This window comes from Pongo pygmaeus, chromosome 2 (assembly GCF_028885625.2).
Source record: "Pongo pygmaeus isolate AG05252 chromosome 2, NHGRI_mPonPyg2-v2.0_pri, whole genome shotgun sequence".
Taxonomy (NCBI): Eukaryota; Metazoa; Chordata; class Mammalia; order Primates; family Hominidae; genus Pongo; species Pongo pygmaeus.
The window spans coordinates 136,265,542-136,289,795 of record NC_085930.1 but is presented as its reverse complement, the minus strand read 5'-3'; the positions used below and the strand labels follow the sequence as shown (position 1 = coordinate 136,289,795).

General features: G+C 37.7%; 1 protein-coding gene and 1 non-coding gene across 50 annotated transcripts in view; one reads left to right on the top strand and one right to left on the bottom strand.

Moving 5' to 3' along the window:
- Positions 1-24,254, bottom strand: part of TBC1D5 (TBC1 domain family member 5) — a 599,895-nt gene that overhangs the window by 506,724 nt on the left and 68,917 nt on the right. For 22 of the 49 annotated variants that reach the window (XM_063662154.1, XM_063662144.1, XM_063662132.1 and 19 more), the window contains one exon: positions 16,583-16,703. The exons of 26 other annotated variants lie outside the window; for them this stretch is intronic. The gene's annotated coding sequence lies outside the window, so the exon portion shown is untranslated. Of the gene's footprint in view, positions 1-16,541; positions 16,704-24,254 lie in introns of all 49 variants that reach the window. One more of the 49 variants, XM_063662134.1, reaches the window with a different exon arrangement.
- On the top strand, positions 18,566-18,629 carry LOC129034390 (U7 small nuclear RNA). Its single transcript, XR_008501874.1, has one exon. It is a non-coding gene; the product is annotated as a U7 small nuclear RNA (small nuclear RNA).

Genomic DNA, 24,254 nt, shown 5'->3' with positions numbered 1-24,254 from the left:
ATTCAATGCTATTTCTATCACACTACCAACAACATTCTTCACAGAAATAGACAAAAATATTTTAAAATTCGTATGAAACTAAAAGAGACCGAATAGCCAAGGCAATCCTAAGCAAAAAGAACAACACTGGAGGCATCTCATTACCCAACTTCAAACTATACAAGGCAACAGTAACCAAAACAGCATGGTACGGGTACAAAAACAGGCACACAGACCAATGGAACAGAATAGAGAGCCAAGAAATAGGGCCGCACATCTATGACCATCTGATCTTCAAAACAGCAGATAAAAACAAGCAATTAGGTAAAAGACTCTCTATTCAATAAGTGGTGCTGGGATGACTAGCCATATATAGATGACTGAAACTGGACCCCTTCCTTACACCATACACAAAAATCAACTCAAGGTGGATTAAAGACTTAAAATGTAAAACCCCAAACTATAAAAATCTTAAAAGACAACCTAGGCAGTACCATTCAGGACACAGGCACAGGCAAAGATTTCATGACAAAGACACCAAAAGCAACTGTAACAAAAGCAAAAATTGACAAGTGGGATCTAATTAAACTTAAAAGCTTCTGCACAGCAAAAGAAACTATTAAGAGAGTAAATAGACAACGTACAGAATGGAAGAAAATTTTTGCAAACTATGCACCTGACAAAGGTCTACCATTCAGCATCTATAAGGAACTTAAACAAATTTACAAGAGAGAAGCAAACAACACCATTGAAAAGTCGCCAAAAAACACGAACAGACACTTCTCAAAAGAAGACATACATGCGGCCAACAAGTGTATGAAAAAAAGCTCAGTATCACTGATCATTAGAGAAATGCAGATCAAAACCACAATGAGATACCACCTCACACCAGTCAAATGGCTAGTATTAGAAAGTCGAAACATAACAAATGCTGGCAAGTTTCCAGAGAAAATGGAACACTTATACACTGTTGGTGGGAATGTACATTAGTTCAACCACCGTGGAAAGCAATTACCGTGATTCCTCACAGAGGTAAAAGCAGAACTACCATTCAATCCAGCAATCCCATTACTGGGTATATACCCAGAGGCATATAAATCATTCTACCATAAAGACACAGGCACATGAATGTTCACTGCAGCACTATTCACAATAGCAAACACATGGAATCAACCTAAATGCCCATCAATGACAGATTGGATAAAGAAAATACAGTACATATACACAATGGAATACTATGCAGCCATAAAAAAAAGAACAAGATCATGTCTTTTGTGGGACCATGGATGGAGGTGGAGGCTATTAGCCTTAGCAAATTAATGCACAACAGAAAACCAAATACCCCATGTTCTTATAAGTAGGGCTAAATGATAAGAACTTATGAACACAAAGAAGGAAACAACACACACTGGCGTCTACTTGAGGGTGGAGGCTGAGAAGAGGGAGAGGAGCAGAAAAGGTAATTATTGGGTACTGGGCTTAATACCTGGGTGATGAAAAAATATGTACAACAAACAACTGTGACACATGTTTACCTATGTAACAAATCTGCATGTACCTCCAAACCTAAAATAAAAGTTAAAAAATAAAAATAATGCACTCAAAATAAGAAGACATTTATGCAGCGAACAAACATATGAAAAAGTGCTCATTATCACTGGTCATTAGAGAAATGCAAATCAAAACCACAATGAGATACCATCTCATGCCAGTTAGAATGGTGATCATTAAAAAGTCAGGAAACAACAGATGCTGGAGAGGATGTGGAGAAATAGGAACGCTTTCACACTGTTGGTGGGAGTGTAAATTAGTTCAACCATTGTGGAAGACAGTGTGGCGATCCCTCAAGGATCTACAATTAGAAATACCATTTGACCCAGCAATCCCATTGCTGAATATATACCTAAAGGATTATAAGTCATTCTACTATAAAGACACATGTACACGTATGTTTATTGCGGCACTATTCACAATAGCAAAGACTTGGAACCAACCCAAATGTCCATCAATGATAGACTGAATAAAGAAAATGCGGCACATATACACCATGGAATACTATGCACCCATAAAAAAGGATGAGTTCATGTCCTTTGCAGGGACATGGATGAAGCTAGAAATCATCATTCTCAGCAAACTAACACATGAACAGAAAACCAAATACCACATGTTCTCACTCATAACTGGGAGTTAAACAATGAAAACACATGGACACAGGGAGGGGAACATCACACACCAGGACCTGTCGGGGGGCAGGGGGCTGGGGAAGGGATAGCATTAGGAGAAATACCTAATGTAGGTGACGGGTTGATGGGTGCAGCAAACCACGATGGCACATGTATACCTATGTAACAAACCTGCACGTTCTGCACATGTACCTCAGAACTTAAAGTATAGATATAAAATAAAATAAAATAAAAAATAAATATAACTGGTACGTCAAAGAGAAAAAAATGAAAAAGAAATAAAAGAAATGGGGTAGAGGTGGTCAGAAATGGCTGGATTCTAATAAGATGATCAATATATGCACATGTACATGGACAGGCCTCTGCCTAAATAAGACACCTTTTTATTACTTTCATAAATTTCAAAAATAATATAACAAAGTAATAATTTCAAATGGTAAAGATTTTTATTTCTCTTCTACTCATAAGAAAAAATTCATGAGACAGAAAAGAAACCAGAAGCCAAATTGATTTCTTAAAGAAAAAAAAAGTCATACTTTTGAATTTGGTACGATTCTCCCAAGGCAGGGCTTTCACATAGTGGCTCTGTATTGATGAAAGTATTCCCCTCCCTACACCTGGTTTAAAGCTGCTGCAGGAATTTAATTGTTTTTCTGAGGGATCATCTTTAATATATTCTACCTAGTGATGTAATTCTAAAATCTTAGCTGGTAACTCAGTGTGTAAAGTGGTGAATGTACTAAAACAATGACTTTGGGTACAGTAGCTCTGATTATCACATCCCTTTTAAACTTCATTTATACAAGGCAATCCCTTTTGACTGAAGGAACATTCAGATTTTATACTGCATTGACACGTGAGAATTTCATTGTATTAATCTGGAGTACTCCCAGTACTATCAGGTCAATTTAATCACTCACTAGCAATTAAAAATATGGCAACAATACTATTATTGGGATCGCTGCATACCATTTTCCTGGAAAAGAAAAATCAAGATTTTTTTCCTTTCTTAAAACTTAGCTAAAGTTGTTATTCAATTGTTTGTTATTCTTAAAAGTGAGTTCTCTCATTTATTTGAATCAAAAAAATTCTTAAATATCATTTAAGTCTCATATCTATAAAATACATAACGTTTTCATTTAAAAATCGAACACTCAAAAAATTAACACATTTCCGGCTTTATGGAAAAATAAGAAAAATCAGTTTCCAAGAAGAGAAAAGAGAATGTTTATCATGTAAGAAAACAGCTTTACGATCAATAAGCATCCCAGAATATAATCATTCTTCCGAAGTATCTAACATAAGTTACATCATCAGACCTATATTAATGTAGGTCCTCACAGTAATATTTGATTTTTCAGAATTGTTAAGAGACGGTTTCAGCATCTTCAAACTGTTCCATACTTTGTCCATTAATTTACTCCTTGTCCATGTTCGAGACCAGTCTGGCCAACATGGTGAAACCCCGTCTCTACTGAAAATACAAAAAACTTTGTTGGACGTGTGCCTGTGATCCCAGCTATTCAGGAGGCTGAGGCAGGGGAATTACTTGAACCAGGGAGGTGGAGGTTGCAGTGAGCCAAGATCGCGCTACTGCACTCCAGCCTGGGCAACAGAGACTCCGTCTCAAAAAAAAAAAAAAAAAAAAAAAGTTTTACATTTCCTTCCCCACTCCAGGAGAAACCACTGGGTTACAGTATTCATGTCAATATCATATATCTATTGTTAGGTGAGGAGAAGGTCAGGAGTTTTGTTCCAGAACTTAAAACCCAAGCCAGTGAATATGCAAGAGTGAAAACTCTCACAAAAACCAGAGGTTCAAGGTCCCCTGATTCTGCCTGAAAACCCCAAAATGAGAACGAAACAATGCGGGGGACATCAGATCTTCCAGAGCTTCCGACCACATAAGGAAAAGATTTCCTAGGTTGAAAGGGTGTCAGCATAGAAGAAATTCATCTTTTTAAAACAAGATGACCTAGGACCAAAGACCTGATTTTAAACCATTAAAAAAGCCAACTCATATTCCTATTTGGTGGAAATATATTCAAGGGTTACAGACAAATTTCTAAGTCTCTCAAGATTAAGGAAAAATAAATTTAAGAACAGCCTTTATAGACCTGATCTAGTCCTAAGTAAAGGACTTTCTACTCTCATTTGCCATCTTATCAGAAGTTTCTAGTAGAATAATCTTTCTTCCTTTCTCTACCCTACTATATAAAATATAAAGCATTTTTAAAAATCAATACTACATTAAATTTATCATATGAAAATAAGTTGTTTACAAAGGAAGGCTCAAAACTACATCGAAAACTTCAAGTCTGAAATGAAGAAATATTTAAAAGTATAAAAAGCTTCCTTAAACTGTTGTTCAGGTATTTATTATAGATGTTTCCTTAAACAAGTAAATTTCCTCTATGTTGGGAGAAAAAGTATTCCAAATAAGGACAAAATGCATATAACATAAAATGATAATAAATATAACACAACAAATTCATGGACTCTAGCACTATATCTTGTTATCATTATAGATGGAAAAATAGGTACAGTCTGTCAACAATCAAGTCCAGAAAAAGTAGTTTAATCAGAATGACAAATACCTTCAGGTTTTAAAACACAACTCACTGTGACATTTAAAATCTACAAAGAATATTTCTGCAGCACCCTGATTATTCTGTAACAGAATTAGACTTTTTAAATCAAATGAAAGCCAGAAGAATTAAAGACTACCTGAACCAGGAAATTTGTTAGAATTACCATATGACCCAGCAATTCAACAAGTAAACGTACATACATGTTCACTGCAGCACTATTCACAATAGCCAAAAGATAGAAACAGCCCAACTGTCCATCAAGGGATGAATGGATAAACTGTGATATATACAACAATGACATATTGTTCAGCCATAAGAAGAAATGAGGTACTGACAAATGCTAAGATATGGACGAACCTTAAAAACACTGCTAAGTGAATGAAGCCAGACACAAAAGTCACTATTATTCCACTTACATGAAATATCTATATTCTATTATTCCACTTACATGAAATATCCAGAATAGGTAAATCTACATAGTCAGATCACAGACTGGGAGGAGTATGGGGACACGTGAAAATGATTAATGGATACAGATTTCCTTTTGAGGTGATGAAAATGTTTTAGAACTAGATAGAGGTGGTGGATTGCACACTTTTTTTTTTTTTTTTTTTTTTTATTATTATTATTATTATTATACTTTAGGTTTTATGGTACATGTGCGCAATGTGCAGGTAAGTTACATATGTATACATGTGCCATGCTGGTGCGCTGCACCCACCAACTCGTCATCTAGCATTAGGTATATCTCCCAATGCTATCCCTCCCCCCTCCCCCCACCCCACAACAGTCCCCAGAGTGTGATGTTCCCCTTCCTGTGTCCATGTGTTCTCATTGTTCAATTCCCACCTATGAGTGAGAATATGCGGTGTTTGGTTTTTTGTTCTTGCGATAGTTTACTGAGAATGATGATTTCCAATTTCATCCATGTCCCTACAAAGGACGTGAACTCATCATTTTTTATGGCTGCATAGTATTCCATGGTGTATATGTGCCACATTTTCTTAATCCAGTCTATCATTGTTGGACATTTGGGTTGGTTCCAAGTCTTTGCTATTGTGAATAATGCCGCAATAAACATACGTGGGATTGCACACTTTTAAACACTTGATTTTATGTTATATGAATTTTATGTTACGTGAATTTTATGTTATCTTAAAAAATAAAATAAATAATAATGCTGCCACATCACTAGTAATAAGACATCATTTACCACTGGCATGACACACTGAGTGTATCAGAGAACATCATCTCTACAGTATCCTTCTCAATAATGTATAACCTTAGTCTTATCATGAGAAAATACCAGACAAGGCCAAATTGAGGGATATTCTAAAATATAGCTGACCAATGAGTACTATCCAAAAGTCTGAAGGTCATGAAAGACAAGGAATGACTAAAGAACTATCACACACTAGGGTAGACTAAGGAGACATAACAACTAAATGTAATGTAAATTTCTAGATTAGATCCTGAAACAGGAAATGGTGGAAAAACTGGTGAAATATGAACAAAATCTGTAATTTCATTAATAGTACTGAGAGGTGACAGTGTGCTGTCAGTCCTCACAGCCCTCGCTCATTCTCGGCGCCTCCTCTGCCTGGGCTCCCACTTTGGCAGCACTTGAGGAGCCCTTCAGCCCACCGCTGCACTGTGGGAGCCCCTTTCTGCGCTGGCCAAGGCCGGAGCCCACTCCCTCAGCTTGCAGGGAGGTGTGGAGGGAGAAGCGCGAGTGGGAACCAGGGCTGCGTGTGGCACTTGCGGACCAGCTGGAGTTCTGGGTGGGCGTGGGCTTGGCGGGCCCCGCACTCGGAGCAGCCTGCAGGCCCTGCTAGCCCCGGGCAATGAGGGACTTAGCACTCGGGCTAGCGGCTGCAGAGGCTGTACTGGGTCCCCCAGCAGTGCCCGCCCCCTGCTCCACGGCACCCAGTCCCATCGACCGCCCAAGGGCTAAGGAGTGCGAGCGCATGGCGCAGGACTGGCAGGCAGCTCCACCTGCAGCCAGTGGTATCCACTGGGTGAAGCCAGCTGGGCTCGTGAGTCTGGTGGGGACGTGGAGAGTCTTTATGTCTAGCTCAGGGATTGTAAACACAACAATCAGCACCCTGGGTCTAGCTCAGGGTTTGTGAGTGCACCAGTTGACACTCTGTATCTAGATGCTCTGGTGGGGCCCTGGAGAACCTTTATGTCTAGCTCAAGGATTCTAAACACACCAATCAGCACCCTGTGTCTAGCTCAAGGTTTGTGAGTGCACCTATCGACACTCTGTATCTAGCTGTTCTGGTGGGGCCTTGGAGAACCTTTGTGTCGATACTCTGTATCTAACTAATCTGATGGGGATGTGGAGAGTCTTTTTGTCTAGCTCAGGGATTGTAAACACACCAATCGGCACTCTGTATCTAACTCAAGGTTTGTAAACACACCAGTCAGCACCCTGTGTCTAGCTCAAGGTTTGTGAGTGCACCAATCGACACTCTGTATCTAGCTGTTCTGGTGGGGCCTTGGAGAACCTTTGTGTCGATACTCTGTATCTAACTAATCTGATGGGGATGTGGAGAGTCTTTTTGTCTAGCTCAGGGATTGTAAACACACCAATCGGCACTCTGTATCTAGCTCAAGGTTTGTAAACACACCAATCAGCACCCTGTGTCTAGCTCAGAGTTTGTGAGTGCACCAATCGACACTCTGTATCTAGCTGCTCTGGTGGGGCCCTGGAGAACCTTTATGTCTAGCTCAGGGATTGTAAACACACCAATCGGCACTCTGTATCTAGCTGCTCTGGTGGGGCCTTGGAGAACCTTTATGTCTAGCTCAGGGATTGTAAATACACCAATCGGCACTCTGTATCTAGCTCAAGGTTTGTAAACACACCAATCAGCACCCTGTGTTTAGCTCATGGTTTGTGAATGCACCAATCAACACTCTGTACCTAGCTGTTCTGGTGGGGCCTTGGAGAACCTTTGTGTCCATACTCTGTATCTAACTAATCTGATGGGGATGTGGAGAACCTTTGTGTCTAGCTCAGGGATTGTAAACGCACCAATCAGCGCCCTGTCAAAACAGGCTACTCGGCTCTACCAATCAGCAGGATGTGGGTGGGGCCAGGTAAGACAATAAAAGCAGGCTGCACGAGCCAGCATTGGCAACCCGCTCGGGTCCCCTTCCACACTGTGGAAGCTTTGTTCTTTTGCTCTTTGCAATAAATGTTGCTACTGCTCACTCTTTGGGTCCACACTGCTTTTATGAGCTGTAACACTCACCGCGAAGATCTGCAGCTTCACTCCTCAAGGCAGCAAGACCACGAGCCCACGGGGAGGAACGAACAACTCCGGACATGCTGCCTTAAGAGCTGTAACACTCACCACGAAGGTCTGCAGCTTCACTCCTGAGCCAGCGAGACCACGAACCCACCAGAAGGAAGAAACTCCGAACACATCTGAACATCAGAAGGAACAAACTCCAGACGCGCCACCTTAAGAGCTGTAACACTCACCGCGAGGGTCCGCGGCTTCATTCTTGAAGTCAGTGAGACCAAGAACCCACCAATTCCGGACACAGTACTATACTAGTGTTAACTTCTTAGTTTTGAAAATTAAACTATGGTTACATAAGATGTTAACATTAGGGGGAGTTGGGAGAAGGGTACTATTTCTGCAACTCTTAAATTATTTCAAAATAAAAAGGAAAGTAAGAAGGAAAGAAGGGAAGGAAGGATGGGAGAATGAGGCCTAGCAACCAACCTTAACTTCCTTCATGAACATATATATTAAGAAAATGCTGACATAAATTAAGTCAATAAGGATTAGAGGGGTTATTCTAATGGCAAGAAATAATTCACAAAATTTGCATCTACTTAGGAGATACGCATTCTTTTTGGGGTGAGGGAGTAGATTCCTCAGTCAAGTCAGCTTAATTAAATTTAAAAAATCAGGTTATGCAGAATTTAAACTAGTATTGACATTTTCGACAGCAGACTTCAAAATTAAAACAAGCAAAGTCAAAGGGAAAAAATCAAAACAAAACACTTATAACTCCTATAGGTTCCTACTATATTTTAAATTTAATATTAAAATGAGAAAAGTATATTCATTTTAGCAACATGACTAGAATTACACTGACTTAAATTTGTTTGATAATTTAATCAGATTTAGTTTTACTTTAAATCTGTAACCTTCTTCTTAGACACATAATAAAATGATTGAAAAAAAATTTTGATATGTAATTAACAAATCAGTTTGTGTCTGGACATAAAATTCTTAGTTGCCATGCCATTATGTATGAGGTAACTATCCAAAACAATTATCTTGAAACTGTATACACCAATCATTTTAAAAATGAAACCCACCAATATAAATTCTATAAACTTCCACTTTCATTAACCATATTCACATCGTGGCATCCAAATATTATATATAACCATAATCCTAATAATGAGAAAACAATCATCTTCGTTAAACCTGCAATAGGTTGAGGATCCCTAATCCGAAAATCTGAAATCTGAAATACTACAAAATCTGAAACTTTTTGAATGCTGACGTGATGCTCAAAGAAATGCTCATTGGAACAAATATTCCAAAATCAGAAAAAAAATCCAAATTCCGAAATACTTCTCATCCCAAGCATTTTGGATAAGAAATACTCAACTTGCACTAAAAAGAGACATTTAAACACACTTGATCTTAGCCAAAAGGCCAAGAAGTGATACAGACATTTAAATAAAGTTAACCATATATTCTCACTCTCAGAAGGAACCAACCCTGCTGACACTTTGATTTCATACTTTCAGCCCCCAGAAAAGAAAATACATTTCTGTTTTTAAGCCATACAGTCTGTAGTACTTTGTTACCGCAACCTTAGGACACTAATACAGCTATTATGCAGCAAATGAAGCAGTGTACTCCTGTATTCACTCAGTAACCTTTGCCTAGAACATCTTTCAGATTAAAGGAGCAATTTTCTCAACTCCTACAGACCAGCATACTTTATTGAAACTGGCGATCACAATCACTCTCTCAAAGAAGCTGCCTTGAATCCAGTCTCTGAGCCATGGCTGCTGGTTGTATACCACACCAGCAACAATAAATCGGACATTGGGTTGGCACCAGGCTCAGGGTCATCAGTAAACCAGAACCTTCACAACCTGGCTCTTTTGAAAGGAAGGGTTGCTTCAAATTTTCTGTGCCTCTCAAACAATTTGAATAATCTATGGAGAAACCTCCCTTCTGCCTTAGTTGCTGAGGTAGGAAAGTTAACAATGCAAGCCAAAATGATAAGGAAACAGAAACTCCTGCTGGTAGCCAGACAGAAAAGATGGCATACAGAGTAATAGTAAGTTTATTTGATATGTTCCCTGAAAACCAAAATTACTTCCTATAATCTTAAAACCAGGCCCTGTTCTCAGATTCCCATGAAAGCCCCTACTCCTATTCCTGCTACACACACATCTTTTAAACATGAACTAACTTCAGACACTCCTCTCAAACACAATCCAAAGTAAAACAGAAATAGAGATGACCCAAACCCAGATCCTACTCTTCAGGAGTTCATTCCAGTGTATGTCAAATACTACTTTTTTAAATATGAGCTGAACTGTGTGCTGAATGCATTTCATACACTTTCATATATTTTTTTCACTAGAAAATGATGAACTAGATATTTTATTTATCATCAAACATAGAGATGAATATACATATAAAAAATGCACGTTCGAATAGTATAGTTCAAGCACCTAGGCCCACACTGCTGATGGAATGAGGTACGGATTTGTCAAGGGGCGACAGGATGGCTGGCTCTCCAAAGGTGTCATCGGAAAGTCATTATCCTATGAATTTAATAGGTTCCAGGTCTAGCCTTCAGCCACACTGACTAAAAACTGGAGATTGATAGAAACTTGCCCAAGGACACACAAGTAGCAAGTAAAAAAGGCCCGAATTTGAACCTTGTCTGCTGAAGTCTATCTTTTAATCACTATTCCACCACCAAAAAAACAAAACAAACAAACAAAAAACCTGGAGCATCCATCTGCAACTCCCTGCATATATCTCTATATACAGAGAGGTAGAAACCAGAATATTAAAAATCTCCCAACAAAAGCTGGGATAAGTACTACCAACTTCAACCTTTGGGCCCTTCCTTGGATGGCAGCCAATCCACTCTCCACCCTCAATGGACAAATTCTTTCTTTTTTTTTGGGGGGGGGTGGGGGGACAGAGTCTCACTCTGTCACCAGGCTGGAGTGCAGTGGCGCAATCTCAGCTCACTGCAACCTCCACCTTCCAGGTTGAAGCGATTCCCCTGCCTCAGTCTCCCGAGTAGCTGGGACTAGAGGCATGTGCCACCATGCCCAGCTAATTTTTTGTATTTTAGTAAAGACGGGGTTTCACCATGTTGGCCAGGACGGTCTCAATCTGCTGACCTCATGATCTGCCCACCTCGGCCTCCCAAAGTGCCGGGATTACAGGCGTGAGCCACCATGTCCGGCCAGACAAATTCTTTCTTTAGCTGCATCAATACAGTCAATCAGGAAAGTGGCCAAGGCTTCCAAGTCCATCAGTCATTCTGCCTCTTTAGAGACTTTGCATCTCTGTATCTACTTTCTTTCCTGTAGATTTTAAACTCTCAATACCTATCTTATTTCCCTTATGACCAACTACTTGAGTAAAGCCTTTCTGCAACGCCAATGTATTAACAACAAACATATTCAGTAAATTTCACAGCTGAAAATTCAGCTATTTGATGCAAAAACATAAATATAGTCATGTGCTGTATAATGACATTTCAGTCAATGTCAGACTACGTATAGGATGGTGGTCCCTTAAGATTATAATACTGTAATTTTAGTGTTCCTTTTCTATGTATAAACAGATACCATTGTGTTATAACTGCCTACAGTATTCAGTAGAGTAACACGCTGTACAGGGTTGTTGCCAAGAGCAATGGATTACATCATATAACCTAGGTATGTGGCAGTCTGTACATCATCTAGTTTTGCATAAGTACATTCTATGATGTTCACACAAAGATGAAATCACCTAACAACACATATCTCAAAACCTGTTCCCATCAAGTGGAGCATGATTGGATACTTAAATATCCATTAACTCCATTCATTCAATTAGCTATTTGACTTCCTGCTATATATACTACTATTACTGTCCACATGCTAAAAGTATAAAGATTGTAACATCACTCTGTCCTCAAGTTGTTCAAAAATCCAGTAGAAGGGAGTTAGAAGTTCAGAAGAAATTACAGTTGCTCTTAGTTAACAGCTCAGCAGTCCAAAACAGGAAAAATCTCATGAGATGAAGCTTCAGGATGAATAGGAGAAGGGAAGGGTATTAAAAGCATAGTAAAAATACATGTCAATGCAGAAAAGTAAAGAGAAGAAAAAACAGAAGACTCCCAGCCAAGGAAAAGGCAATCTGTTCAGAATTATTAAATCATGTGGCAAGAAAGTGAGACCAGTAGGGTGTTTACAACCTTTTATCTACGCTGATATCTGAGACAGTTATAGCTTTTTTTTTAGACAGGGTTTCGCTCTGTCACCCAGGCTGGAGTGCAGTGGCACAATCTCAGCTCACTGCAACCTCAACCTCCACCTTCTGGATTCAAGCAATTCTCGTGCCTCAGCCTCCCGAGTAGCTGGGATTGCAGGCATGCACCACCACACCCCACTAATTTTTGTATTTTTCAGTAGAGACAGGGTTTTGCCATGTTGGCCAGGCTGGTCTCCTGATCTCAGGTGATCCACCTGCCTCGGCCTCCCAAACTTTTGGGATCACAGGTGTGAGTCACTGCGCCCAGCCAGTTATGGTTCTTAATACAAGAGAAATCATCAAATAGGAAGGTATATCAGAATTTGGGAGACAGAGTTTTAAAAGGTCCATGCAAGATTCAGATTCCCCATCCTCAGGAAGTAAACGTTCCCTCCCATGACTGAGAATCACCATTGTACAGAGGGGGAAGAGAACCTGCAACCAGAACAAAAACATAATGAGATCTACCATTGAGAAAGACTATTTTGAGATTATATACTACACATCCCTACTTGGGAATACTATGAAGCTTTAAAAATAGAATGGGTGGATTTGTGTGAGCACATGGATCTATGTGCTCACATGGAGCTAAGTTCAAAAAGAAAAAGTCAAGGTGCTGAATAATATGTATCATATGAATATTCTGGCACAGGCATTAGGGAGTCCAAATGATAAATAAGGTCTAACCAGAATAAGAAGAGCTGATTCCAGACATAAGCATCTAGGAAGAATCAACAACACCTGTTAGACGTTATGGATAAAGGAGAGGAAGGCATCTAGAATGCCTTGGTTTTTATTCCTAAAATAGACAGATTCCTTTTCTATTCTGCTAGTTGCTTATCAACCTATTTAATTTAAAACTACTTTGAATCAATTTATTACAAATTCCAAATTAGTGGTATTTGTAGTACTGCACTTTGACATATGTAAGAGCTAAAGAAATTTATTAACAGTGGATGAATCGACAGGAAAACACAGCCTTTCATCCTTCAGGAAAACATGCAAACAAATACTACCAACCAGGGACAGACAATTCAAACCTCAAACTTACATTTGCTCCAATATTACCTGAGGAATTTTTTTCTTACATACCAGTATTTTTAGTCCTTCCTAACTTAAATCCAGGATAAGATCTTTCTGCCATCAATTTAGAACTCTTCATTTCCAGTACTCTCATTCTCAGTCATTAAACATTTCAATATATAAATTATACAATTATACTTTAATACTTGAAAAAACCCTAGTTACACATGGCAAGACAAACCACTGAGAATTTGGGCCCACAGAATTATACTGCCTTCCTTTGGGGGAGGGACAAATAGTGATGATGTATGACAGTTTCCTGAGAAAATGTCACTAACATTTATTTAATAATGCAATCTCCTTACACTTTACCTGTGTCAGGCAATATTTACAATTTTTCCAATCTCCACATAACAAAGAAAGCCCAAGCAACTACAAAATACCTAACTAGTATTTCTTTCCACAACATGATTTTCATTTCTGTGTTCTGTAAATAAGAAAATAATTAATTAAAAGCCGTAGCACTAATAAAAATGCAAAAAGAGAAAGAAACTAAAATCTTGATCAAGGAGTGGATTAGAACTTTTATAATGCTTATAGAAGAGACTCCACTGGTTGCAAATCCAACATCCATTTTTACCTTTCCCCTCCCATAACTCAGGAGAAGCTGACCTACCCAGACTCCCTCAAGTGCCTGGGCTAGATCCTGAACCAAATGCTATAATACCATCCTTCCTGCAAGTAAGTGGTTCAGAAACCCAGACTTAATTAAACTAAACAGCACATGGTGATTGTTATTGGTCCAGAGATAACATGTGATCTAAACAGGGCCAATAAAACTGAAGGAAACAACTTTTAGTCTACAATAATGAGAAAAATTCTTGTTTCCCTACTGGAACTGAAGAATGTTTGTTGTTCTAGCTATGGATACTAGCTATCCTATAAACATGAAGGAAACCAGCCTGAAGATAAATTTAAAAAGACAGGTAAGTCAGGCTGATACCTTGCTCATATAGTGCTTGGAGATAAAGCCCTAGAAGCTCCCCTACCTATAGTTTCCATTGTAGGGAAAAAATAAACTTCATTCTGGAATAAGGCAGACTATTTGGGAGTTTCTGTTATTAAAAGGCGAAACCACCATAATTTTAAGTATTTTCAAATAGTCTCTCAAAAATAAGTACCTATATGAAAGCTATTTGAAACTTGGAAATAGCTTTAATAAACAACATTTTATGAACAAATTACAATCTTTAGAAGGCTAATGTAAGCTTTCTTAAATCCACTAAAGGCTCAGTCACAAAAATCTACATGACCACTTAATAGACAAATAAATAACACGTATAAGCTAGTTTAATCTGATTGCATAAAAATATTTATAATACATTTCTCAATAAAGAAAAATTGAATTATAACCCAAGGGTGGGTTAATTTGTACAAATTTTGAATAATGTCGCATACATTTCCCAAACAGATGCTAAGAGACTCTACAAGGACACTCCGCTCAATCAGAAGCCAGATTAAAGTCCCATCTGGAGCCTAATGGCTCCATGGTTCCATTACAATTACCTAAGTCACCAAAAGTGAGACTTAATGGTTATACATCACAGAGTCTCTCTTTGAAGTATATACAGTCTTATCCCCAAAACCAGAAAATCAAGTCAAAAAATAATTTTGTGTGTGTACACACAGACACAAGAGATTTGGTAGATATCCAAATGCTGCTGTATTTGTTCACGGACATTGAACTTTTTCTATATGATTTTTCCCTGGTTATTCATTAGCATCTTTTTTTTTTTTTTTGATGGAGTCTTGCTCTGTCGCTAGACCGGAGTGCAGTGGTGCAATCTCAGCTCACTGCAACCTCCACCTCCCAGGTTCAAGCGATTCCCCTGCCTCAGCCTCCTAAGTAGCAGGGACTACAGGCGCCTGCCACCTCGCCGGCTAATTTTTTATATTTTAGTACAGATGGGGTTTCACCATGTTGGCCAGGATGGTCTCGATCACCTGACCTTGTAATCTGCCTCCCCAAGTGCCTCCCCACCTCAGCCTCCCCAAGTGCCAGGATCACAGGCATGAGCCACCACACCTGGCCAGCATCTTCTTAAAAGTGTTTTTGGGCACAGTTGCTAGGATAGTGCATCACCTTCATTTGAAACGGAAAGTACAAAGTTCACCTATCTCCCTCAACTCCCCTTTTTTTTTAAGACAGGGTCTTACTCTGTCGCCCAGGCTGCTGTGCAGTGGCACAATCATAGCTCGCTGCATCCTCAAACTCCTGGGTTCAAGTAATCCTCCCATCTCAGCTTCCCAAGTAGCTAGGACTACAGCTATGCACCACATGTCCAGCTAATTTTTTAATTTTCTGTAGAGACAGGGTCTTGCTACGTTGCCCAGGTTGGTGGTCTATAACTCCTGGCCCCAAGTAATCCTCTCACCTTGGCATCCCAAAGCACTGGGATTACAGGCATGAACCACCACACCCAGCCCACTTTCTCCTTTAATACCAGCCTTGAGAGTAACTCAGATACCTGGAATTATCTCTTTCATACTTAAGTTCTCAGATCCTATCACAGACATTATTTCTCATTAAATCAGGAAAACTGAGTTAAGCCATTTTATCTCCTAATTCTCATGGCTAGAAGTTGTCACAGTGCCAAGGAAGTTTAGAGGAGGAGGTTACCTGGAAAGCATTTGAATATCAGCAACCAGACCAATGCTATTAAAAGTATAGTCTGATTTCACTGCCTGACCATGAACTGTTTAAAATATTTTACAGCAATTTGACAGAGTAATGAGCCAATATTTTATGTGTTTGATTTTTTTCTCTAGAGTAGGATAGGGTCCCGAATGTGAAGGCTGAATTCCACTTGAAAATGTCTGCTGACCTAACAAAGTGCTTTGCTTTACTCTTCTTTAGATAGAACCCAAGCCCTCTGATTAGCTAAAGTGCTAAGTTATTTGCAACTGTTATCTGGTCAGTCCCAGAAGGCATCTGAGTGTCCAATTAAAGATTCACTGGACAAGTGTTTCTCAAATTGTAACACCCCTTAATAGGTAAGGAAAGCAATTTAGTGAGGTTTTTTTTTAAATAATATCTGGCACTGCATGGCATGATATGTATGGCATGACACAGAAAAAGTAGAAACACAGTATGTGTATATACACACATAAATATACTTGTATGTGTTTATGTACATGTGTGTCCGTGGTTGTGATTTACATTTTCTTACTGGGGTTCATGGGCCAAAAAATGGAATGAACAGCACTGTACCAGACCAGTATCTTCATTTCACAGACGCAGAAGCTGAGACTCAAGGTCGCAGTCAGCTGGAAGCAGTTCCAGTGTGCTTTCCTTTACATTCATGATTCTAAGTTTGTATGTACACTGAGGTCTGCAAAGCCAATACATAGAAAATACAGAATATAAGCCTCAAAACTGATTATTTTAAAATCCTAGATCAATTAAAACTTTATTAGGTATTTTTTAAGTTTTAAATACTAAAGATGAAAATTTTTATGTAGAATATATATTTGATTACATAAAAATTTAAAATGGTTATAAGACCCAAAAATAAAACAAATCCAAACAAATAAAACCAAATTCCTCAACTCACTAGTTTAAAAAAAAAATCAAACACAGAAAAAAAATACTGACGACATACTACAAAAGACTGAGCTTCTTAATATATAATATAGTAATTAAATATGAGAAAACTACCTGAGTAACAGGTAAATGGTATTAAGAAGTGAATTATAAAATAAATATAAATGGTCAATAGCATTAAAAACGGGTACATTACAACAAGATACTACTTTTCTCTTATAAAATTAGCAGAGATGTTTTCTTTTTAAGTATTAATACTAGTATTGATGTAAAAAATCCAGGAATCAAAATTGCTGGTGGAAATGAAACTTGTAAAGTTTGGCAGTAAGTATCAAGAGACTTGTAATTACCCTTCTAACCAGTAAGTCCATTTCTGGAATTTAGCCTATGGAAATAATGAGGGATATATGCAAACATTATTAAAAGTAGTTTGAATGTAGTAGTGTATGTAACAGTGGAAAATTCTAATAACCCAAATAGTCATCTATGGGAACTGGTTAAAAAATATATAGTACATCTATATAATAACAGAATGTTATGCAACTATTAAAAGAGATGATATAGGCTTATATTTTCTGCTCACAATATACTATTAAATGAAAAAGTAACAGATGCAAAAAAATCCCATTTTTCATATAAAAAACTTATAAAACACAAGTAATCCATTCTTACAACAACCCAACATCTTTAGAATAAATGGAAAAATGCATTTTTACACTGAACTTTCTAACACAATCATTTTCTGTTTTTTGTTTGTTTGTTTGTTTGTTTTCCTGGGATGGAGTCTCACTCTGTCGCCCAGGCTGGAGTGCCGTGGCATGATCTCAGCTTGCTGCAACCACCGCCTCCCGGGTTCAAGCAATTCTCCTGCCTCAGCCTCCACAGTAGCTAGGATTACAGGCACACACCACCATGCCCAGCTAATCTTTTTTGTATTTTTAACAGAGATGGGGTTTCATCATATTGGCCAGGATGGTCTCAATCTCATGACCTCGTAATTCACCCTCCTCGGCCTCCCAAAGTGCTGGGATTACATGTGTGAGCCACCATGCCCAGTCAGAAAATGATTTTTAGAGATACCTAATATAATGTATTAAAAAATGCAAGCATTCTTAAAACAGATCTCGATACCAAAGGCCATTTTTCAACAGTAACACTGAATATTCAATTGCATGGATAAAGTTAAATTTTACAAAAGAATTACAGATGCCGATGGTATGGATACAAATTCTTTTCACTTCTTTTGCATTCTGATGGGGAGGGAGAGAGGGACAGACAAAAAGAGAGGCAGAGAGAGACGAAGAGGACAATTTGCATTTCAGCTTTCTTCTCATCCCAAAAATGATTTAGTATAAGACACCACTCAAAACAAAGAGAACCCATTATAGGACAAAAGAAAACAATTCAAGAAACAAGGCTAGAAGAACAGAACACTACCACTGTACCAGTTAAGGCTCTTGAATATAAACAACAGACATATATTCTAGTGAATCTAAGTCAAAAAGGAATTTATTGGCTAGGTACTAGATAGTTCACAACACTGAGACAAGGTTGGAGAATCCAGCTTGGACAGGAATCAAGGAACGCAAATCACAGAAGAATGTTTGCCTCCACAGCCTTGAATGAAGCCTGGAACTTATGTTACTGAATCAAAGGTTACAGGCTCTTTTAGAATTTGTCTACCAGGCTTTCTGGTTTTTACCGGAAAGCCCTGCTATTTAAAAAAAAAAAAAAAAAAAGGAAGAAGAAAGGGGAAAAAAAAAAAACAGTTAAGGCCAGGAGGAAGCATCTCAGTGGCAGCTCTTAGCCTCATGCCCATGGTCTTTCTAGCTGTCAAGGTGCAACTCTTAAACTACAGAAGGGCCTCATGCTAGCCTTTAGGCTTCCTTAATCTTGAGAGGTGAGAAGTAGCCTCCTACTTAATCTAGAAAGGGGCCTAGTAAGGCCCCAGGCAATGAAAACCACATGTCCTCTTGGAAGACCAACTCTTTGTAGTAGAACTGAAGTGTCTTTACTTTGACTCAGTGTCTTGCTTATATCTTTACAAAAGTTTGCAAACTGAAAGTTGATAAAAATTACTGCAAATCTCTTTAACATCATTTTATTAGATTTGTTTGGTACCACTTCCAGTGTATTTCCAAGGCAAAAACGTACTCTTCCTAAAGTAGTTCTATCAACCAACAGTAGACTGAGTAATTTGGATGGGGTCTAGCAAGTTTCTTAATACACTATAAGTATTGCCTCTTGCTTTATATTCTATCCGTCTGCTAATTTGGTTTCTTGCTTGCCTTTTTTGCTGCAGCTGTGCACCGGGTTAACTGTTTCAATGGTTTTCCTACAATAACTCACAAATTTTTTCCTGATCAGTGTGCTGTATGATTGGTTCTTTGTTCCTAAGATAATTATTTTACATTTGTCTACACTGAACTGCATTTGCCATCTGCTGGCCCAATCACCTAAACAATCCAAATCTTTTTGAATCTGATTGCATTGTTCCTCATTATTTCCCCTAGCTCCAATTTTAGGATCATCTGCAAACTCTGAGATCTTTTCTTTAAAGCTTGGACACATTTTATTTTAATATAGAGGGTTTTTTGTGTGTGTGACCCTTTAGACACTCCAGCTGAAATCCTTTTCCAACTAGAAAAGTTTCCAAAAAGCTTATCCAAAGATACCTTCCAATTACGCAGTCAAAGTGCTGCTAGAAACAAAGCTAAATAGAACCCATTCTATTTCATCTTTCTATACATTGCCATGTTTTTAAAAGTATTATGTCTTCTAAGTTCTTCTCTTCAAAGTATAAATATTTTTAGGGAATGCAATAATTCTGTTTTCTAATTTGAACATTCATGGCAATTGTTTTTGCAGTAACTTTCCTAAACTACACATGACAAATTTTTCAGCAACTCCCTATACATAAGGCATTTCCTTTACTCATAAAAATATGTATTGAGCACACATTAGTAATTAGCATTAGATACACTGCAGTCTTATGACCTCGGTCTAATTATTTATCTCCCAAAACTTCTGTTTCCTACTGACAAAGAAGATTTTAGAAGATAACTTCTAAGCACCCATCCACCTCTAGCATTCTGAATTACCTTTTATCTATAAAGTAACATACTAGAATCACCATTTCTAAAATTTTTCTCCTTCAGATTTCCCAAGCATCATTTAATTATAAGCACTCAAATAATTCATTAATTTTTGCAACATTTTAGAACTGCAATATTGTATATAGATACTTATTTAGCAATATTTACCCTTCAAATTAGACTTGAAAAATCTGAACATAGTAAATCTCCATTACTTATTAAGTAGGACACCGAGTACATGTTTAGATCTAGAAAGAATTGTTGCTCCATAAACTTCAGTGATTTCTTAGTAAAATTAATTTTCACAAAAGCCCTACCTGTTTAACGATCTTATATAGGAGTTAAGATCTAATTTAAAAACCAATGGTTCTCTCAAAAGAAAGAAGTGCTGATTCTGGGTGGAATGACTTTCATTATAAGGTAGGATATTAAAATCCACTATGAAAAATTATTTTTAATAATTCCAAAATAGTAACATTATAACAATTACTAGTATTAGATCTTTTGTCTTTTTGTGGAAGAACCCTCTAACAACTGATTAGTCCGAATTTTTTTTCATTTATTCACTCAACAGTTAGTGAATGTTACAAAAATATAAAAATGAATACAAGACAGTGTGAGATGTACATATGTTGCTACAAAAAATCATTGTAGAGGTACAGTCAGCTACACGGAAATTAGGAAGAGGAAGAATTTACTTCTAGATGCTGGATGAAAGCTTTGTAAATGAGATGCATTTCAACTCTCAAATATTATGATGTCTTTTAAAAACAAGACTACTAAGCTATGAATATTACCACAGAAAGACAAATATAAAACACTAAGCAGTCAAAGTAAAAAAATTTTTTTTAAAAACTCAGAAAAGAAAGAGATTTGCTGGTTGCTTCTTAGAATCATGTTTTTAATTTTCTGTAACTTTTAAAATTTTTCTGTAGTGAACATATATTATCCTTATAATAAGACACAGTAAAATATTTTTCTATTAATTGTTTAAAGCCATACTTTGAGCAACTGAACTAACCAAATGAAATGCTATAGGTCAAAAGCCTCTAACTTATAAAAATTAAGTCAGTAACAAGTATTTAATTTCTAAAGAGCTAAAGGACTCACTAAAAAAAAAGTAATTTATTAAGCCCTTTATTTTCGAAAGAACCATTGATTTTCAATGCAATTACTTTTGTTATAAGGTAGGATTTGAAAATCCACTAGGAAAAAATTTTTTTTCTTTTTTTAACGAGACGGAGTCCAGACTGGAGAGCAGTGGCACAATCATGGCTGCAGCCTTGACCTCCCAGGCTCAAGTGATCCTCCAACCTCAGCCTTCCAAGTAGCTGGGACTACAAGCATGCACCACTACACCTGGCTAATTTTTGTATTTTTTGTAGTGATGGGGTTTCGCCATGTTGCCCAGGCTGGTCTCAAACTCGTGGGCTCAAGCTATCTATCTGCCTCACCCTCCCACAGTGCTGGGATTACAAACATGAGCCACCGTGCCCAGCCAGGAAAATTATTTTTAATAATTCCAAAATAGTAAGTTTATAACAAGTATTTTGTCTTTTGAAAGAACCCTCTAACAACTGATTAGTCTGATTTTTTTTTCAAACACTTATGAAATGATATATGTTGTCTCCAGGAATATTTAATTTGTATTTTAAGATTAACGCATTTAATAAACCCATAAACAACCACTGCCTTTTATTTCAAACAGGTCCCCATTTACTAAAACCTTGACCTTTGACTGTGTTATATTCTATTAAAAGTAACAACATTCTACATATGATTTAATTCTACCTGCAATTTAATAAAGGCATTCACTTAAAAATATATATAAAGGCATTTCACTTAAAAATATATATATATATTTAAGATATTATATATATCTTAAATCTTCCACATGATTCAGAGCATAGGGAAAGAAATGTGTATGAGCTAAGAAAGGAGGAAATAAAAGCACTAGAGGAATGGGGGGGTGGGTACAGGGAGGGAAGAAAAGTGTTTCAATAAACATTTCCATAACTTAATACCTGCTTAGATTTTCAAAATTCTAGTTTGGTTTTTTTACTGTTTGATTTTATACTCTATGCTATAGCTTATATTTGAATTACTAGTATCCCATAACCTGAAATTAAACTCAACTAAATCTCTTGAGGTGTATAACAAGCTATACAGAATTATTAAAGTAATAAATAATTATGTTTCATTTAGTCTGTTAACTACCCTAAAGGATGGAATTTTACTAATATAATCTATTAATATTGTTTCATAGACTATCACTAGTTTCCAATTTGATAAAGCTAGAAATGAGGCAAAATGCAGGGGTTTCAAACTGGCATCCATAGGCCACTTCCAATGAGCAAACTATTCATTCTGCATAAACTGCCAAGATTTTTTAAACTGGACATTTCACATAAAAATTTAGATTTTTAACTTACCTCAAAAAAAAAATCACTAGATTCATAGTTCTGGTCCCACTGCTGTCAATGCTCCCCAGGTGCCCACTAGACAACTTTCCTCCCCACTTTCTGTGGCTTACGAAGTTCCACAGGAAGTAGGGTTTGTAATCCCTAAATAGAGTGCGGAGGCAGTCAGATCCTGACTCGAATCCCAGCTCCCTCACCTCCAAGCTGCACAACCCAGGGCAAGTAGTTTAACCTCTTTAAGATTCAATTTCACCATCATGACTGATATGGTTTGGTTCTGTGTCCCCACCCAAATCTCATCTTGAATTGTAGTTCCCATAATCCCCATGTGTCATGGGAGGGACCCAGTGGGAGGTAATTTAATCATGGGGGTGGTTACCCTCATACTGTTCTCATGATAGTGAGTGAGTTCTCATCAAGTCTGATTATTTTTAAAAGGGTGTTTCCCCCTTTTGCTCAGCACTTCTCCTTCCTGCCACCATGTGAAGAAGGATGAGTTTGCTTCCCCTTCCACCATGACTCTAAGTTTCCTGAGGCCTTCCCAGCCCTGTGGAACTAGGAGTAAATTAAACCTCTTTCCTTTATAAATTACCCAGTCTCAGGCAGTTCTTTATAGCAGCATAAGAATGGACTAATACAATGACAAAGAAGATAATAATCATTTATTATTCAGGGGTTAAATGGGAAATAATATATACAGTACAAAATACAAAATTAAATCTTCAATAAATGATAGTTATTATTATACTACTTGGATTGAAATTCCTAAACCTAATTAACTAAGATTTACCATGTTTCCCACCTTCTGTAGACCCTAAAGAAAAAAACTAAATCACTATTGCCTCATCACTCCATAGGGCTCCTTGGTAAAATAAGGATAGGAATAATAAATATCTTATAGGGCTGTCACATTAAAATATGTTAATACATATAAAAATGCTAAGAATGGCACATGGCACATACTAACCTCTAAAAAGAGTTGTAATTATAGTAGTAATTGTTGTTTCAAGGGGCTGGCACATATAAGCTTTAATAAATGTTTGATGAGGAGAAGCATGTCAGTGAGTAAAAATGCAACTCAATGAATACAAGAACACTTATCAAGATTATTCAAGGTATATATCTTTAAGAGTCCTCTCGACTGTCCCATGTTTTTTGTTTGTTTGTTTGTTTGTTTGAGACGGAGTTTCCCTCTTGTTGCCCAGGCTGGAGTGCAATGGTGTGATCTCGGCTCACTGCAACCTCTGCCTCCCGGGTTCAAGAGATTCTCCTGCCTCAGCCTCCCAAATAGCTGGGATTACAGGCGCACGCCGCCATGCCCAGCTAATTTTTTTGTATTTTTAGTAGAGATGGGTTTTTACTATGTTGGCCAGGCTGGTCTTGAACTCCTAACCTCAGGTGATCTGCTCGCCTCGGCCTCCCAACGTGCTGGGATTACAGGAGTGAGCCACCACGCCTGGCCAGGCTGTCTCAATTTTATGTTAAAGCTGAAAAACTCAGTGAAAACCAAATCACTCTGAACATGTAAAAACAAACCTAATGTTCTGGGCTTGAACACAAATTATTATTAAACTCTTGACAGAAACCAAAGAGCTAATTCCAAACATAAAGCATGCACATTATATGGTGTCCGTAATTTATTTTCCAACAAGTTTTAGAATAGTCCTGTTTCAAGACTGCTAGAACCAGACCAGTCTAAGCTGTGCTTTCTTTCCAATTCTTCTCTGCCTCTTCAAGAATCTCAGCAGCAGAGTTCAGGAACAGTGGAAAGGGGGATCTCACTACCTTTTAGGATAGTAGTTAAAAAATCTCAGCCTTTAAAAA